General features: G+C 55.0%; 1 protein-coding gene and 1 non-coding gene across 7 annotated transcripts in view; both read right to left on the minus strand.

Moving 5' to 3' along the window:
* Nucleotides 1–19,202, minus strand: part of ANKRD11 (ankyrin repeat domain 11) — an 81,433-nt gene that overhangs the window by 56,160 nt on the left and 6,071 nt on the right. For 3 of the 6 annotated variants that reach the window (XM_015292674.4, XM_046899550.1, XM_025154315.3), the window contains exon 2: nt 7,387–7,466. The exons of 1 other annotated variant lie outside the window; for it this stretch is intronic. The gene's annotated coding sequence lies outside the window, so the exon portion shown is untranslated. Of the gene's footprint in view, nt 1–5,077; nt 7,273–7,386; nt 7,467–17,224; nt 17,512–19,202 lie in introns of those variants that run through there. 2 more of the 6 variants (XM_046899549.1, XM_040707202.2) reach the window with 2 other exon arrangements.
* MIR1785 (microRNA 1785) lies at nt 13,007–13,108 on the minus strand. The gene has a single exon (NR_035286.1). It is a non-coding gene; the product is annotated as a microRNA 1785 (primary transcript).

Below are 19,202 nucleotides of genomic sequence, written 5' to 3' on the forward strand. Positions count from 1 at the left end.
GTGGAAGCGCTGCTGGTCCCCGGCCCACATTCCTTCCAGAGCACGCCAGCAGCCCCCGAGCAGACGCTGCAGCAGCACACGCTACACGTCAGCCCTGAGTGCAGATGCCCTTGAAAACGCAGACGTCTAAAAATACCGCCGCACACCCAGCTGCATACCTGCACCCGACCTGCGGAGATCACAAGGCTGAGTGAAGGGGCACAGCCCTGCCTTTATCCAACCCCCCGAGCGTGGCAGAGCTCCCCCTTCCCAGCAGGGCTCACACCCGGGCCCCGCTCACACTGCGGGCCCATGGACGGAGCCCAGCCAGGGAGCGGCCGCCCGACACAGAGCTTTCCTTTCAGGCTGCAGTAAAAGCACCATTAAAGCTGGGGGGAAGCCTCGGGCCCGGCCAGCTGCTGCGCCCAGGTGCAGCTGTAGCTGCTGACAGGGGAAAAAAAAAAAACCCTCCGGATTTTGTTTTTAATGCATTTGTTTTCATTTTTGTAATGAAATTATTTACTGCCTGCCGTTGTCTGAGTCCCTGATTCCTCCAAACTCCGGTACAGCATCAACAAGCAGCGAGGCAAAGACGTGGCACCACTCAAAGCACCAACGAGCCGCTCAGCTGCCCCACCATCAGCCTCCGCCTTCATGGGAAGCCTCGGTGACAAACCCCGGGTGCTGACACCCCAAAGCAGAGCTCTGCCACGAGTGCTTTCCTACCACCTTAAGATAAACTCCCGTGAATATCTATTTCCGACGTTACCTCCAACCAAAACGTGCACTTCTATTACAGCACTTAATTTCAATTAAGAAAAAGTTGAGTGGTTTCTTGCAGGAAAACAAACACAGGATATGGGCAAGGCTACAAGAATGAGGGAGAACTACCGAAGACAACAAGATCGTTTTCTTCTGACCAGGTGACACAGAAAGGAAATACAGCGCTTATAGGAACCCCACAGCAAATCCAGGTCCAACAGGGAACAACCGGAGCTACCAACACCGCCCCAGTACACACAGCTGTGAGCCCGCAGGGTAGGAATGACCAGCAGCAAAGCAGTGCCCTGCCACCTGCCCATCCCACCCCACTGACCTGATCCTACAACCCTTTGGCCTCCCCCAAGCTTTTCCTCCCAAACCACACTGGTTTCGGTACCTGGCCCACGGCGAGAGCATCACAGCAGTGCATCCTTCCATCCATCATTCCCCATCCAACCATCCTTCCCATGCTCAGCATGCCCTGGAGCAAGCCTAGAGCCCTGGCTCCTGGGAAACGTGGGATCAGGGCTCCTTGCTGCAGCCTGACATCAAGAAACACCACAGACTGGGGGCTCTTAAACACCCCTGAGCTTGTTCCCATAGACCTGAGCATCCCTGTGAGAGGCGATGACTTCAGACTGATGACTGCTCCTAAAAGCCCCTGAGGACGGCATGCCCCCAGGCTGTGGGGGCAGAGCGGGGCTGCGTGCTGCTGCAGAAGAGGCTGCTTGTGGGGCGCTGTAAGACAGCAGCCCGCACACCTCACAGAAGGGCTCCACTTAAAGCCAACGCTTCGCTCCAACAGCCCGGATCAGGTGGTGCAAAGCTGGGAAACACAACGGGCCAAAGCCCTCTGACAGCACTGCTGTTTGGACAAGCACCAGAATGGTGCAAAGTGAACCCCAGGGCTGCAGCGCCTGCTCCAGTGTCCCCATGACACTGCTGTCCCCGTGGCCCTGCCGCCACCAGCAGCAACCAGCCCACCCTCCAGCATCACTGATTCACAGAACGAGTAGATGAGCAGAATGGAACCCACCTCCAGTTTTCCTTATGGAAGAGAACAGCATCCATCGCTGTGGCAGTTCCCTCAAGTGAATGGCATGCACGCCTGCCATCTTTTTGCTCTGCAGAGCTGTTAACCCAGAAAGGTGAGGCTGCACAAGAGCACTGCTGCTCAATAAGGGAGAGCCACGCACCGATTTCATCCAGAATAGCTACTGTGCTCTGAAGTAACCTCCAACATTGGTAACTGTTTGAATTCAAATCCCAAATGAATTTAGATGGGAGATTACAGAACACAGATTTGCCATTTCAGTACTTTGGAGATGCCTGTCCCTTACAATGGGGGAGCCCATGAAAATAATGAGGGGGAGGATTTCCACCCAAGTGCCTCCGAACCTCAGCAGCACCCCTGGCTGTGGTGGAGGAGCAGATGGCAGCAGGTACCAGCATAATAAGCACCAGCAGAAGCACCACCAGCAGCACTCCTGGCTCTGGAGCTGAGCTCCCGGGGGCTGCACATGAAGGAGTTGGAGCACTGCAGCGCTGGGGGGGGCACGGAGCTCCAGCACAGCCCTGCTCCTGTCCTCCCCCCACAACGAGAAGCGATTCCTGTGCTCACCCTGAGCCCCACATCAGCACAGCCCCGAAGCAGTGATTTGTTATGTGGTTTCAATGAAATCATCCTGGAATTTGTGCTGGGGAAGAGCAAACTGCCATACAACAGGGGTAGCATGCAGACCAGCGGTGCTGTCAGGGAACCTGAGCTCACACTTCTTGTTAAGCTGCTCTCAGCCCCACTCTTCTAAGATCTGAACCCCATCAGGAACTTCACTATGGGACAGAAGTAACGATACCATCTCCACTGTTTGGAGGCACTTAGGAGCCTTCCAGAAGCACTCCTTGCCTGCATCAGCAGTCCCCCCCATGCTCTCAGTAAGCACGCCCATCACCTGGCACTGCCCCAGCACCACACCAGGCCCACGCTCAGCCCAGGCGCCCCCCAATGACACCACGGAGCCCCCCCACACCGCTGTCCCCACAGACACACAGAGCTCAACTAATGGACATGAACAGCACAGCCACCAGGAAAACAATTATCTCAGCTGTTCTGTAAAAGAGCAAGAGCTGAGGGAACGAGAACCTCCTGAATCATTATTCATTCAAAAACCCCAACAGCCTGCTCTAATCAGCAGGCCTTTGGTCTGCGAGCTCCTTACGGTAGGAACAGATTGCACACCTCTTGCTGCCAAACGCATCATCTGCACTTAATCAGAGCACGATGGATATCTTCTGCAAACAAGCGGTTTCAGCCCCATTCCTGTGTAATCCCACTATCCCGCTCCAAAGCCCATCCCCTGGAGCCCACAGCATCCCCCTCCCGGGGCACACACCTCAGCTCCACTCCCAGCAATGCACTGCAGGGCTATGCAGCACAGAGCCGCCCTCCCAGGGCTGTAAGGGAGAAGGGAACCAACTCTTCAGCAGGGTCTGTTGGGACAACACAATGGGAAACGGCTGCAGACCAGCACAGGGCAGATTCAGACTGGAAATTAGAAGTTGTTTATGGTGAGGGCAGTGGCACAGGTTGCACTCTGCAGATGCCAGGGTCATTCTGGAGAGCTCTGAGCTCCTGATGGGGCTGCCATGTCCGTGCTGGTGGCAGGGAGGGGACCAGGCAGTCCTCAGAGGTCCTTTCCAACCCAAACCTGGGATTGTAAGAAACAAGGAACCATAGAATGGCCTGGGTTGAAAAAGACCACAATGCTCATCTGGTTTCAACCTCCTGCTACATGCAGGGTCACCAACCAGCAGCCCAGGCTGCCCAGAGCCACATCCAGCCTGGCCTTGAATGCCTGCAGGGATGGGGCATCCACAGCCTCCTTGGGCAACCTGTTCAGTGCGTCACCACCCTCTGGGGGAAAAACCTCCTCCTCATATCCAACCTAAACCTCCCCTGTCTCAGTTTAAGACCATTCCCCCTTGTCCTATCGCTATCCACCCTTGTAAAGAAAGTGAGCTGCCCCACATGCAGCACCTCCAGACCCCCCGGTGCCCCTTACACCCAGGGGGGCCATGCTAGGATTCCTGCTGCACGGCTCTGAAAGCTGCAGAACTCTCTATGTGCAGTTCCTACACTCAGAACGCAGCCCCCTCATGAAAAAAGTTATTCAAAACCAAGCAGAGCGGAGAAAAAAAATACCTATTTTCCATTCTTTTAGGTTGTTACTGCAATGGCTTTGTCTGGTTCAAAACAGAAGACAAGAGGAAGGAAGAGCAGTGTTATATTTGGTTGCGGGCTGCTCTCGCTGGGAGCTTCCTTCTGTGCTCTGCTGAGCACACAGCCCAGCAGCACCCAAGGAACAGCCCACACTGCTCCGAGGTTTCTGCTCAGCTCAAACCATTCGTTAAAGCTGCTCCATTGTACACACGTGCCAGGTGAGCTCGTTAGCAGCAGGAGGGTTACTGGGGGGATTAATGGCAGTACTGCCACACACAGAAGGAGCCTCCCTACCCACAGCGCTAAAAGGGACGCTCAGATCGAGGGCACGGAGGTGGCGTCTGCCAGAGATGGCACGTGAATAACATCTGCCATTTAACAAACACTGATAGAATAGAATGAAGTGTAAAAGCAGCGATCCAAGCAGACAGAACGCTCGTGCTGAGGTCACACCTGCAAACCCGGCCCTTCCACCGGGGTGGGGGAAGCGTTTCAAAGCCCTTTCCCACGGATTTCAGCAGCGCTTTGCACCCCGATGCTGCCGTGCCCCTGAGCCACGAGGAAGCTGTGCTCACAGCAAAGCCCCACAGCTTACAGCACAGATACGGCTTTAAACGCCCAGTTTAGACGCAGGCTTTTAATCTCAGCACCACCCATCGCGGTGCCCGAGGGCTCCAAAGGGCACTGCTATGAGAGGGGCCTAACCCAGCCCTAAAAGCACTATATGAACCAGACTTACTCATCAGCAAGTTGAATGTTTTTTTTTTTTCCCTTCGTGTTTTTAAACACTTAAATCGCATTCCATCCAAACAATGCCACCGTTATTGTAGCATCTGACTTCCAGAGCACAATTCCATTCTGGAAACCTGTATTGCAATTGCTTTTTCAGCACCGCCTCAGCTTCACAGCTGTACCCTCCCGAGGAGCTCAGAGCGAGGCAGGGCTCCAGCTCCCACCAGCAGCACTGCTGGTGCCCTTCACCTCACACCTACTCACACACTACCAACTCTGCACAACGCCAGAGCCAAAGCCCCTGCTGGGAGCACCGCCACCTCCAGTCGCTCTGCAGCAGCGCTGCCCTCAGGGAGCTGCTGGGAGCCCCAGCCTCGCACTCACCCACTGCAACGCACTGCTCCTCACTGCGTGACGTGGAACACAACACGGGGAGCTCCGCAGCTTCGCACCAAACGCTGTCACGAGGAGACCCCCACATGGCTTCCTGGGGCCACGGCCATGGGGCTGCGCGGAGCCAGCGCTCCAGCTGCCTTCTCTTGGGCTGTTTTCTTCAGCTTCCCACAGTAACAAAGCAATTACTTTTAGAGAACTGAAGGTAGCAGGGTTTTAGCAATGTATGCATGTTGCAATAAGGAGCCATCGACCAAAATGGAGAAATCTCAGGCTTTCATAACTTCCTGCAGCAGAAGGGCCCTCCCCAACACAGTGCACTGCACGCGCTCCCCAGGAGGTCCTGGCCGAGCACTGTGCCACGAGCAGCCCACACAGCTCCGAGCTGCCCCGCTCCACGTCCCCATGAGCACCATGGCACCCACGGCAGTGCCGCCCGCCCAGCACACCCCCAGCACGAGGGCAGGGCAGCAGCACAGGATCCTGCTGCAGGAACCAAACCCTTCTGGAGGGGATCCCACAGCACAGCCCTCACAGCAGCTCACCGGCTGCTGCACACAGTGCTGGGAGTGGGGGAAACGACAACACGACATTGGAGCAACCACTCGGTGCCCCTGCACGCCCTCTGTCACAGGTCTAAACCACGAAGGCAACCCCTCCTCACAGCTACAAACGGCAGTGAGGACAGCCTAGCACTGCCACAGCACACCAAACCCCTTGGGAGGAGGTGGGTGGCTGCACCCCACTGCTAGCCTGGCACACAGTCACACTGGGATCCATTTGTGCACAAGGAGCTGAAAGGCAACAGGGCCTGAAAAGGAAGAAGGCCCTGCTCCTGGGTAAGCACTCCTCATCCCATCCCATCCCCAGCCATCCCACCGCCAGACCCAGCAGCGCACGGCTGCGTGAACCACATACGCAGCACAGAACAGCCAGAGGGAAGAGGGCTGAACGCACACAGCGGATGACAGGCAGCCGCCATACAGAGGCAGCACACAAGTTTCAGCTCTCAGAAACAGCTCTGAAAGCCATGGGCAGCCAGGAGGCCCAAAGGAGGGGTGCAGCCCATCTCGGCGTGCTGCTGCCCTGCAGGAAGCAAGGCTCTGAGCTGTGCTAACAGCACACGGACACTGGAATATTCCATAAATTGTCAATGAAGTGAAAGTCACTGCAGTGAAAACTTATCCTGGTGTTTAAGGGAGGGCTTGAGCCCCCCCAAAAAGACAGATAAACACTTAAATGCAGAATGAAGAATCTTTGTAGCACACGATGAAATGCAATAGGTAGTAAACAACCTGTTCTATAATTGATGTGAGGATCCAGCTCGGTTTTTCAGGCAACTGCAGAGCACTCATTAAAGAAAGAGTTACTGCAGCTGCTGCTGAAGGCCTCACACCTGATACACTTTAATTACCAAGCTGCAGCAGGGGAGAGTTACTGATGCCCAGTCTGTTTTGTTTCACTGTGCAAGGCTTCCACCACTATTAATATCCACCAAGAGATGCTGACATAACATCCGTCTCCCTCTGAATGCCTTGGCATTAGTACGGACAAGCTAAATATGGGATAATTCCCTCAAAACCCAGGACAAAAGCCCCCTAGGAGCTCGCAAAGCCACCTGATACAGACCTGCAGCTCTCCTTCCTCGCACACCGCCTGCAGCATCCCGATGACATCACCCCACGTAACTCCAACCAGGGCCCCGAGCACGCACACCCCCAGCAGGAGCAGCCCACCCCGCTGTGCTTGGGGCAGCACCGGGCCTCTCCTTTCCGCACAAAATGCTTCATCAAAAGCCTCAATTTTTCACTCAATTCCACTCTAGGGTCATCTATTATTTCTACATCTGCTAACACGACCAAAAAGTTGAGTCCTAGCACTGAATGCAAACCTCAGCACGTCTGGAGGTTCCTCTGCCCAAGATGAAACAGGTGCCATCTGTTTCAATTATACTAACCACAAGGAGACGTAACGTTGTTCAATTCATACTTTTTCCACAGCATTTTATTTCATGACAGCACATTCTGAAAGCAAAGCAAGCAGCCCATGGTGCCCTCCAGGCAGGAGTGCACGTGTGACCAGCAGCACTGCGCAGTGCTGGAACTCATACGAGAACAAGAAGGTCTTAGAAGAGCACTTCTCTGGCTGATCTCTGTTAGCAGCTCCTTTAAGTAACTCCCTGGGAGCTGCAATAGTTGGCTTCGAATTAGACAAAACAAAGAAAGACATTCCAGCATGGACAGAAGCACTCGTTAGGTAACAACCGGAAGCACTCGCATGGAAGGAAGGTCAATATTTACCGATTCCATAGCTGAAAGCTGTCGCTAGCAGGACATGTATTACAATCCAACAGGGGTGCGTCCCAAAATCGCTGTGTGATCTGAAAGACACAGGAATCGTTTCGTTACAGATGCAGTGGTGTTCACAACCATCAGACTGTATTTGAACAGCGGAGTGCTGCTCAACACCAACCCCCACCCACCCCCCCAACCCAGAGGGAATGGCAGACCAGAAGGGCAGGCGTGAGCTGCTGACCACCACAGGGCTCCCACCACCACCTCACCCCAAACCTCTGCTCCCACGACAACACAGCCCTGCTGCACTGCCCCAGGCACACACCTGCAGCTGGGCCAGAAAGGAACGAGGCAGAAGGTAATAAACTCAGACACAGCCGGGTCCCACATGGCACTCCAGTTGTGCAGAACACAATGTTTCCATTCAGAGCAAAGCCGTACTTTCAAAAGCCTAAATTACAATCACTAATTAACCCATCCAATAATGAGAGTCACCCCAATCACCCCAAGACCAGCAGCACGGCACCTGTGCCCACTCTGTGCCATGCAACAGTGCCAATGCAGCTCCCAAACCATCGTGCAACACGAGGCAGCTCACTGCCAGGCCTCCCTTTGCTGCACGAATACCAAATAGAGTGCTCAGGGGGACGCGGTTGTGATTCAAAACAAGCTGAGAGCCTTTCAAGCCTTGTGATGCTGCTTGATATTAGCACGAAGTAATTTGCAAACTGGGTGAGCAGGCGGTTTGGGCAGGGAAGGAGCACCCTGTGCCCAGCACTGCCAGCAGGCCTGCCCAGCACCTCCCCATCCATGGGGAACCTCAGACAGACGCTGCTCCTTGCTGACAGAGCAACGTCTGGTAGCAGCCCTTAAAAAACAGATATTGGGAATCAAGTAATGCAAACTCCTTGCTTAAGAGGATGTCTTGCATCTCTACAGAAGAGAAATCAGCATTAGCAGATAAGTGCTTTATGAGCATAAGAAGTGAGCCTGCATGCCCGCTGCAGCAGCACGGCCACACGCAGACTGAAATCCCTGCACTCCATCTCACCCTGACCAGCAGAGCAGAAGGGCTCTCCCACAGTCCCTGCTGCACACAGAGTAAGACAGAAGCAGAACGCTGGCTCTCCCCAACAACAAGCAGGAGGCACAACCTCCCCACAAGAGTCTGTTCTTCCCTATGGGCGCTCCTTTGAAGCCAGAAAAGCTGGATTCTGATTGAAAAGCAGACCCACGTTAATTCAGGTTCCACAGCAACCCAGGGCTGGGTGTAACAGTGTCAGTGTTAGGCTCAAATCCTGGCTCGCGCCAACTTCTGAATGAAGAGATCTCAGGAGAGCGGGGCAGCCCTTTTCCCCAGCATTCATCTGCTTCCCTCGACATAACTTCAGGAGAAGACAGAATTTCAATGAGGGATCTCTCTGAGGGCTCCACTGGGAAGATCTGCAGGGAATACACACGATACAGCAGCTGTGCAGCAAGATAAGCTCCACTACTGCAGCCAGGGAGCTCCAGGGGTGCACGTGGAATGAGCGAGGGGAGGGCAGGGAGATGCCTCCAGCTATTCCTTGTGAGCTCTGCAGGTGAGCAGAGAGCAGCCTGGCCATAAAGCCACACGGCGCCCCGTGCTGTCATACTGCTGAGGGACAAAGGCCTGCTCAGAAATCACAGCGCTCACTACTCACGGTGCTGAGCCATCGGCATGCACCATCAGTGTGCACCCATGCATTCACCTGGGACGTTTGGGGTCACCCCCGAGCACAGCACACCCGGAGCAAAGGGCACAGCCACGTGCAGCAGGCTGCAACCTGCTTCCAAGACACAGGCAGGAACCCAAAGCGAAGGCCATGCCCTAGCCAAGAGGCTCACACCGCACCAGCAGCCAGCCCTGGGCACACGAGGGGGTGCACAATAACTTGGTTTTGCCCTCAAAAACAGAGCTCAGGATGCTTCCGTGCAGCCAGCAGGGCCTAAAGCTCAACCTATCCCACCAGAAAAGGAGCAGGCAGAACGGAAAGATGCAGTTCCTGAGGGACAGCCTGCAGAACCAAGCTGTCCTTGAGGCATTTTAGGGCCCCATCTGCAGTACTGTGTCCAGGCCTGGGGCCCCCAGCACAGGAAGGACGTGGAGCTCTTGGAGCGGGTCCAGAGGAGGGCCACTAAGATGGTCAGAGGGCTGCAGCACCTCTCCTGTGAGGAAAGGTTGAGGGAACTGGGCTTGTTTAGCTTGGAGAAGAGAAGGCTCCGGGGAGACCTTATTGAGGCCTTCCAGTACTTGAAAGGAGCATATAAACAGGAGGGGGATCGGCTGTTTACGAGGGTGGATAGCGACAGGACATGGGGGAATAGTTTTAAACTGGGACAGAGGAGGTTTAGGTTCGATGTTAGGAGGAAGTTTTTCACCCAGAGAGTGGTGACGCACTGAACAGGTTGCCCAAGGAGGCTGTGGATGCCCCATCCCTGCAGGCATTCAAGGCCAGGCTGGATGTGGCTCTGGGCAGCCTGGGCTGCTGGTTGGCGACCCTGCATGTAGCAGGACGTTGAAACCAGATGAGCATTGTGGTCCTTTTCAACCCAGGCCATTCTAGGATTCTATGACCAACATGGCCCACAAGCAGCAGCAAGCTGGCACCAGCCTACACTCAGGAAGCAGAATGCTGCTTAGAGACCTGTGCTGAAAGCTGGGAGCCCAGGAGCTGTGACACCACGCACAGCCCAGGCCCTCCTCCCAGCAGCCCACTGCCCATGCTGGACTGCCCCAAGCAGTGAGTGCTGCTGCTGCCTGCCATGCAGCAACTGCTGCCAGCACCGTGCTTATAAGGAGAACGTGAGAAGACGTCTGGGTATGGTACATTTCTGTGCTTCCTTTTATAGAAATAAGACTTGGGAGGTTCAAATTCTGTAATTCATTTCAGTAGGTCAAAGCACGGTACAGAAGTGTTTCATTTTGGATTTAAATTGCATTGAACTAAAAACTAATGGCCAGCAGAAACGTACCCAACTGCTCACTGCTTGTAACCCCGGTGCATGCAACGGGGGCCGATCATAGCTGCAGGGTTACAGCACATTTCAGCTGTGTTACAGAGAACACCAACACATGGGATTGGGTGCCTGCAGCTCCTATGGCCCAAACAGCCCAGGTCTGCTGACCGCACAGCCGCTGCTCACTGCTTCCCTCTGCAAAGACCTGTGGAAGCAGCCCAAAAGGCACCTGGCAGGGTCAGAAACAGAGATGCCAGAACAGCCCCAGCCCTCAGCACCACCTGAAAGCTGAAGTCATTTCAGGAGCTCCTTTTTATCTTGGAGTGATGTGGCAGAAGAGCGATGCAAGCCCAAACAGTTTCCACTGAACCAGGTTTTTCTATTCTGTGCACACAATTAAGAGCTCTGGAAACACACGAGCATGTTCTCATCTCTCCTCCTTCACCCTCACCGCCCTTCTGTGGCTTCTCTGATGAGTGGAAAGAATTAACTCCAAACAGCTTCTGCAGTTTCCCGAGCCAACCTCGGGCTGCAGCTCAAGGCTCCGGCTTGCCCTTCTGCACCAGCAAGCAGAGACAAGACTCGTCCTGCCGGGCTGAGGACACGCTGCTACCCCAGCTGGGATTTAGTCATAAAGAAACACCATTTGCTACAGAAGACGTTAAAACACCTAAAGATGACCCACTTCTACCAGTAAATTCATGAACAAACCTTGCCTACCCCATGCAGGCTCACCCTGCAGTGCTGGCACCTCACACCGAGGGCCGCTCCACTCGCAGATGGCAGCAGCTCAGCACACGGATCAGGGCTGTATGGGCACCCCGGCAGCACAGGGAGCTGCAGCACCTCACCTGCCAGCCCCAGGGCTTCCCAGCAGCCCTCCTGACCTCAGCAGGTTTCCATTTGCAGAGCCCCAGCATGAACTATCGTTACTCAGACTGCTCAGTGTGTGCAATTTGGTTGAATCTCTCCCAGAAAGGTGCATCATTGAGTTCACTTCATGAAGCGAGCTGAATGCGCCGTGGGGGGACAGATGCAGAGAGCTGCTGCCTGGCTGGGGAAGGAGCCCTCACCTACCAGAGCACACAGAAGAATGAGCATTTATTTCAAACAGGGGAGAAAGTCTCACAGGAGGGAAACAAAACCAGCAGTTTTACAGCATCTCATCTACCTTCACAGCACCCAAACTGCTTGGCTACCCAGCCCCAGTTCAGTACCAGCACTCAGAGCCACCCCGCTGCTTGCATTGCATACGTCGCAGCCATCCCCAGCCCATCCGTGGGCTTTCTGAGAGCACAACTGCTCCATCAGTATCTCCATTCACACAAAGAAGAGTGGGAGAAACGGTCACCTCCACATCCCAAACATTTGGTGAGCCCCTTCTGAAAGGCACCCCCAGCTGTATCCATATAGGCAGGTAATGCAAAGGGCGTAATGGAGCTGAAGCACAAGCCCCATAAAAGTCACCACCAGGAAGGGATTTCCAGGCCAGCAGAATCCAGCACAAGCTGTGCTCCAGCAGCAGGCAGGAGGCAAAGGCAGCCAGGGCTGCTCCCAGCACACCCATGAGAGAACAGGGGAACAGCACCAGTGCAGTCAACAGCGTGAGCAGCAGTGATCCCAGCTGCTGACAACTCAGAAACGTCCATAGGAAGATGAACAAACTAACCGAGTACTGACAAACAAACAACGTATGTTAGAAAGCTACAGGAATCCAGGCTTGCGACAAAGACAGCCGGTTACCCAACCCCTGCCCACAGGTACCTACAGAGGGATTGCAACACTCAGCTGGCAAACAAGTCTGAGCGCCAGCTTCTATTTGTCACAGCACCCCAGAACCTCACCAGCTGCAGTGCAGCAGGGATAACCCCAGCCCAGGGGGATCTCAGCCAGCTGAGATGGAAGCGGCAGTGCAGAGCAATGTGCCAGCAGCCCATCAAATGGGATGCACAAAGGCCAGCTCTGCAGATGAGAAGCAGTGCCCACGTGTAGGAAACCCCACACCACACCGGCTGGAATGAAAGCAAGTTAAAAAGCCGTGGGAGCTTTGACTTGTCCTAGTTATGCTGCAAGACACTGCCCTTCAGCAGCACAACACAGCCAGGTACGTGCCATGGAATTAAACCAGTAATGGCAGGTTAGATCACAGCCACTGGCACACATCAGGTGTGCTGAGCTCCCCACTCCTGACAAGGCTGCTGTGGGACACACACACTGCTGGGCACTGCATGTGCCCACCCCACACTGCATGTGCCCCTCTGAAGTTGTCCTAAGCAAAAGCACAAGGCTCAGAAAGGCACTCGGGCAGGGAGAGCACTTCAGTACCTGCGATTTCTCTCTCACTACGCTCAATCTTAGCACTGGGAAAATGCAGAACATTCTCAGGAATGAGAGACAGACATCTGTCACCTCTTCGAGGCCCGTATTTGCAACCAAGCAGCTCAGTGGCAAGCTGGATGCGGGTTGCTATTAATAACTGAACTATTTCCTTTCCTTTCTGAAAGCAATTTGTGAGAAGGATGCAGGCATTCCATTTATTGAAAAAGCACTAATTAGGCAAGGAGGGGCCAAGGAAGTCACTCTTCTGCCTCCAGAAGCGCTCACACAACCGCTCTCCAAGGGAAGAAACAGCAGAGGCTCTCGCAGAGCACGCAGCCATGTGCTCCGAGCAGCAGCAGGCAGCGCCTGGGCAGAAGCATCACAGCCCGGACACAGTGCTGCCCTCAGAGCACACAGGGCTCGCTCCAAGGTGAGAAGCAACCGGGCAGCCCCGGCGTGCAGTGAGGCTCCTCCTGCTGCCCAAACTGCAGCGCTGGGCACCGGCCGTGCTCACACCCCATCAGCCACACGTGCACCCCACGGGGGCAGGGCACGTCCTGCCCTACGGAGCACAGCACCGAGCTGCACAGAGGGCGGTGAGGAAAGCACGCAGAGGACGAAAGGACAGAGGTAGGATTAAAGCAGTGCCTTGATCCCCAGCCAAACTGCTACCCATGAGCCCACGCAGCCAGAGCCAAGTCAAAGCCCCGGCTGCGCTGCGCTGGTAAAGTCACATTTAGATGTACACTCGCAATGTTCTTCACCCAGCTGCTGGCTGAAAACAACGCCTTTGTCATCAAATCCTGCTTCAGCAAGCTGACGTGACGTTTTTAATTCAGGAAGTAAGAGAATTGCACTTTGAGGTAAACAACTACAACCGTGCACCGTGAACTGCTCTAATGTTAAGCCCCAGTCCCCTGATGCACCCACAGCTCCCAGCACCCCAGCAGCTCATGGCTGAGCCCCACTGCTCTCATGGACCAACCGGGCTGGGGGAAGCAGGCACGGCACAGCAGAAGCCACACCGAATGCAGCCAGGGAGCTTCCCAACCAGAATGGAATGAAGTGAAACCAAACACGAAAGGAGAGAAGACAGACTACGAATCTTGAATAGTCAGTTCCAGGCACAGCCTGCCCTGGAGGTGTGGGTTCCATCCCACTGCTCTGTGTTGGAACCAGGTGATCCCTAAGGTCCCTGCCAACCTAAGCCAACCCAAGGCACAAGTTACCTCCTCCCCCCAGCAGCACAGGGCAGCACACCTGGGGTCACACATCAGCAGTTCCACTGCCAGCTGCACAGCCCAGAACCCCCAGCAGCCTCCCCAGCAGCACAGAAGGGATCTGACACCCAGCACAGGGCTCGCTCACCCCTGTCCTCCAGCTGAGCATGGCCAACACCTGAATCCAGCTGGCACTGCAGGAGATGCTGAGGGTTGGCTGCCTCGAGGCTGAATCACGGCATGCAGAGGTGGCAATAACTGCTGTTTATAGGTGGTACTCCAAGAGGTTTCCCCTCTTCCTCACCCAAAGAAAAAAGGGTGAAATCACAACAAAATGAACGATGCTGGATGAGGGAACGCAGAAGAGTAAGGGAATCTGGTGCAGACAAAGCATTCCTAACCAGTCCTGCTCAGAAGAGACAGAAGTGGTCACAACTATTTTGGCAGGCGCTCCAAGAGCAGCACGGCTGTTTGTGCAGGAGACTGAACAGCAACACCACGTGGGGAGGTCGGGCAGCCCGGCAGGCTGCTGCTCCAGCACTCCATCACCAAACGTTTTCAAACAACCCCACCCTGCTCCTGCCATTGTTGTCAGAGAGGGAATTCCAGGCAGAACAACTATTTCCACATTCTTATTGTTGGAAGAAGCAGAACGGTAATCCTGCACAGCTAAGAGATGATTTGGAAAATGCTTTCCCCCCCCCGATCACACACCTCTCCTTATGGAGATGAGCACCTTCTGCAAGCACCTGGCACACAGCAACACCAAGGCTGTCAGACGCAAACACCTGAAGGCAGCAGTGGGACTGGAGGGGGACTCATTAAGCCCTTCATTAGGGCTGGCAGAGGGGCCCTTCACTGTGGGAAAGGCAATTCTCTGCTCCTTGGACATGCCGTGACCACCCTAATGGGGATCCACAAGGACAGAGTCCTACACGTGGGGAGGAACCCATCAGTACAGGTGGGGCTGAGCTGGAAGGGGCTCTGCAGAGAAGGACCTGCGGGTCCCAGTGGCTGTCAGGGTGGCCAGGAGTCGTCGTCTTTGGAAATACTCAAACCTCACCTGGATGCTTCCCCGTGCAGCCTGCTGTAGGGAACCTCCTCTGGGGAGGGGTGTTGGGCAGGGGGAGATCCAGAGGTCCCTTCCAACCCCCGCAGCTCTGGGATTCTATAACTCTTTCCCATAAGGAGTGTCAGACCAAAACTGAGCACAAGAAGGGAACCTTAAAAACACTCCCAAACTTCAAAGTGAAGCGGCAGAAAGTCAAACACTCCCTGTGCCACCAAAGCCATTCTGCTCTCTCCATTAACAAATGAATGTTTAACAGAATAATCAGCTGAGAGTCCATTCAATGGATCCACACAAGGTAACTTAGTCACGGCACACATCAGTTTATGCACACAACTGTGCTCATGCTGCAATTCACCCGTGCACCTGCAGCGAAAACACACGGCCGGGCTGTGCCACGATAACAGCCAGGAGCTGGGCAGGGCTCAGCACCACGCACACACTGCCTGCCCCTGCGAGTGCCCCAGATGGGCCCCCAAGGAGCACAAATCAGAGTCACTTCTTAACCTCGCAGTGACAACAGGTGGGGTGGGGGGAGAGGGAAGAGATACGGCCGCTCAGCTGCGCTGCAGCCCTCCAAGGGGGAGCAGGACTGCTCACTGTGTGTAGGAATGAGAAAAACAGAACCTGATTCAGCCCTGCCTCCCTCCCAGCCCTGCCTCCTCCAGGCGCTTTAAATAGGATGTCAGCACTACTTGTTTGTACGCCATTACAGAAAAATGCTGGGTTTCTTAATACTGCGTTACAGAACAAAATGTTACTCAATTCTTTCCGTAAAGTACCGAGGAAGAGCTGCGAGACCATATGCATCCAAAGGCATCCACGTGCTGGGATAAGCTGCGGTTACGTAAGGGACGATTGGCGCCTGCCCACGGGGAGGAGGAAGGATGGGGCTGCTGGGACCTTCCCTACACCCCGCACCCAACCCAGCGCTGTGGGTCTGCTGGTGGAGGCAAAGCGACGCTCACAGCCGGGTCACGGCTTAAGGCTTCAGCCATGAGAGCACACAGACAGAAGGAAATCCCACGTGGCTCTCCTCTCTCCTTCAGCTCATGCCATTAAGCTGAAATGAATCATTCTCTAAATGGCGAGTTCAGCAGCAAGCAGCGCCACTGCATCGCACACGGCTCCCGGAGGGCACGCTGAGCAGCCACCCCTGAGCCCCGGCACAGCCCGCAAACACCACCCAAATCCACATCCATCACCTTCCCACCCTCTCCCAGCCGAAACAAAGTGTTCCTGCTTGTGAGCGCAGCTCAGCACTGTGGCACTGCTCCGTGGGTGCTCACTGCAAGGCACGGGATGGAGGTGCTCACCCAGCACAGCAGCCACAGGGAAACACGCACCGCTATGCACAGCTGTCTGCTAAGCACAGATAGGGAGAATAACGTGGCAGACACCGCAGTGCAACGTTTGAAGATCTGAAGCTGAACCAGACACCACACGAGGGAACGCTAAGAGTTGGGCTATCGCAGCAACTGAAATGAAAGCTGAGGTCTAACCCACGGTACGTTTCAGCCAAACACATCAGCTCCAGCCACCACGACACACCGCTGACAGCAAACCTCCTGCACAACCACCACCCCGGCGGAGCACCTTGCAGCTGCTGCAGCACTAACAGAGGTCCATTATAAGGGCGATGCACAGCCCAGCTCCGCCAGCACACATCGGGCTGTGTTTCTATAGCAACCTGGGAGGAAAATATAAAGCAAGTTACAGTTACACGAAAATTATTCTCCGTGACAATATATGTTAATGCTGGAACATTTTATCCAGAATGGCCTAGCAAATGTTTACATTCAGACATGTGTTTACAAAAATAAATAGAAGGGAAGGCATCACAGCTAATGGATCACCCACAGAACACGACTGCAGGCTCCTTTCCTTCAAGTTTTAATCTATGTAGAACAAAATTCTTTCAGCTCACAGAAGGGAAAGCAAGCCACCTTTATAAAGGTGTCTGCACGCTTCGATACGGTGCACATTCTTTAAGCAGCAGCTTTTCAGAAGACATAAGCACGCTTGTACCTCTGTAATCCTGCAAACAGAGCACCTTTATACACAGCAAACGTGTTAAGTGAGAGGCTGAGGTGCCCGGATAGCCGAGAGCAGCCCATGCAGCAGCAGGGAATGGCCGCGAGCTGCTGCCGAGCACTGGCACTCACTGCACTGCTGCTGCCCGCAGCCCACCAGGGTTACCCACCGCCACACTGCACCTGTTGGGCCCAAGTGCTCCTTTTCTCATGGCACGCACCTCTGGCTTTTACCCCTGTCCTGCAGCAGAGCAGCGGGGCCGGCCCCAGAGGCAGCCATTTGTTGGTCTCTCCGTTCGCTTGGCTCGCGCCCCAAGGAGAAGCCGGAAGGAAGAAAGTAGGTTACAAACAGCCTGCAGCCCTCCCTGCGCCGCAGCACACGGCTGGGGATGGGGCTGTGGCACAGGGGCTGCGGGCAGCATGGCAGCGGGCTGCCGGCCCCGCGCTGCCCACCAACCTCGCTCTGCCTTCCGCCCCCCCGCACAGCGGCGCCCGGATCACCACAGTCGTAACTTTTTATGACAGTGGGAAAACTGCAATATTCTCTGCGAGTTCGCTCCACCCTGTACATAAAACCGCTCAGAGGTCCGACCATAAAGCAAACTGCTCTCTTTGAAGTGCACCTTAAAGCCCTTTGTGTTCTGACGCCGACGTAAGAAACGCAGCGCGCTCACATTTTACATAACCAGACCGGGAGCATCGTTTGTGCATCGCTGGGTGGCTGTTGAAGCAGCAGCCGGGTCAGCAGGGCCTGCAGGGGGGCAGGGCAGCTGCACACCCCCAGCATTCCATGCCTGCTCCTCTTTCCCCACGGCCCATTTGCTGCAGAGCCCACAGCAGCAGCACCGTTATCGTTTCAGCCCATTCAGTCACCCAGCTCAGCACAGACGCGCTTCCAGCCACATTTCTCTCTACAACAATACACAGATCCCTCTCTCTCTCTCTCCCCATACAATGAAAAGAGAAGAGCTACAGATCTGAGGCGAGAAAAATCTGCAAAGCAAAGCACAGCAGCAGTTGCTAGGTTTCTTTTAAAACCCGCTGTAATTGCTATGATTGGATTCCTAGCAGAGCTCCTCGCTGCTGCAGCAGAGGGCCTGGCCGTGCTTTTCACAAAAGGACTTCCAAACCCAGCTGCACATCTGCCACAGGTATGTGCAGTCCATGCAGAACTGATGGAGCACACCGTGCCCCCAGCCCATGCAGGTACCTCGGCAGCCTGTGCTGCTGCCCGACCACCGTGGGAGAAGAAACTCTTCCTCACGTGCAGCCTGAAGCCCTTTCTTACAGCTTCATCCCATATCTTAACCATGAGGTTCGTTCCCACGTAGCAGTTGTAGTCATGATGCACTCCTACGGAGCAGCGCAGGTGACTGGGATGGGAAATGATCATCCTGATGGTCAGGGCGGCTCCTGGTCCATCTGCTGCTAATTCTCTCATCAGTGCAGGCTGCACAGGAACTCTGCTGGCTGCACACACTCAGCTCACCAGAGCTGGCTTGGTGGGGATCACCTCAGTGTGCAGGGCGGCCATCTGCGAGCTTCCACTTCTTGTTAGCACACGTTTGCCCGCACTTACAGAGAGGATGACTTCTCAACATGGATGCATTTGGACCCATTAAGGGGGGAAGTGCAGCGGGGTGGGCGGCCCAGGTACCACCAGGAGGGGGGGGTGTCACCGTGCCTGGGGGTGCTCCAGAGCCACGGAGATGTGGCACTGAGGGACACAGCAGGCATAGTGATCTTAGAGTCTTTTCCCAGCACGAACAGCTCTGTGTCTCAGAGCTGACCTGCCCAGACGGCGATGCAGGAGAGGCAGCAGGCCTTTCATGGCAAGCACAACAGCCACCCCAAGCCTTGCTCCCCACCACCATCCCCACGTCCTCAGATCCCCCACCTCCCAACAGCACAGCAGCTTCACCCCGCTGCCAAGCAGCTTCCTCTCACCACGCAGAAGCGAGGCCCGGACCTCGAGGGACACGGAGATGCAGGATGATCTCAGAAAGGCAGGAAGAGAAGTGAGGAAGCATCAGAAGACAGACGGGCTAAAATTAGAAGCAAGAAGCCTGGATGAGGAGGACCAGAGGAGGAGGACCGAGGTGGGAGCAGAACCTCTGAGATCAGTTCCCAGGAGTGGAGGGGAAGCAGAAGGGAAAAGAAATCTGGCATGTGAAGCAGAAGCTAGCAGGCAGAACAGGC

Source organism: Gallus gallus, chromosome 11 (genome assembly GCF_016699485.2).
Source record: "Gallus gallus isolate bGalGal1 chromosome 11, bGalGal1.mat.broiler.GRCg7b, whole genome shotgun sequence".
Taxonomy (NCBI): domain Eukaryota; kingdom Metazoa; phylum Chordata; class Aves; order Galliformes; family Phasianidae; genus Gallus; species Gallus gallus.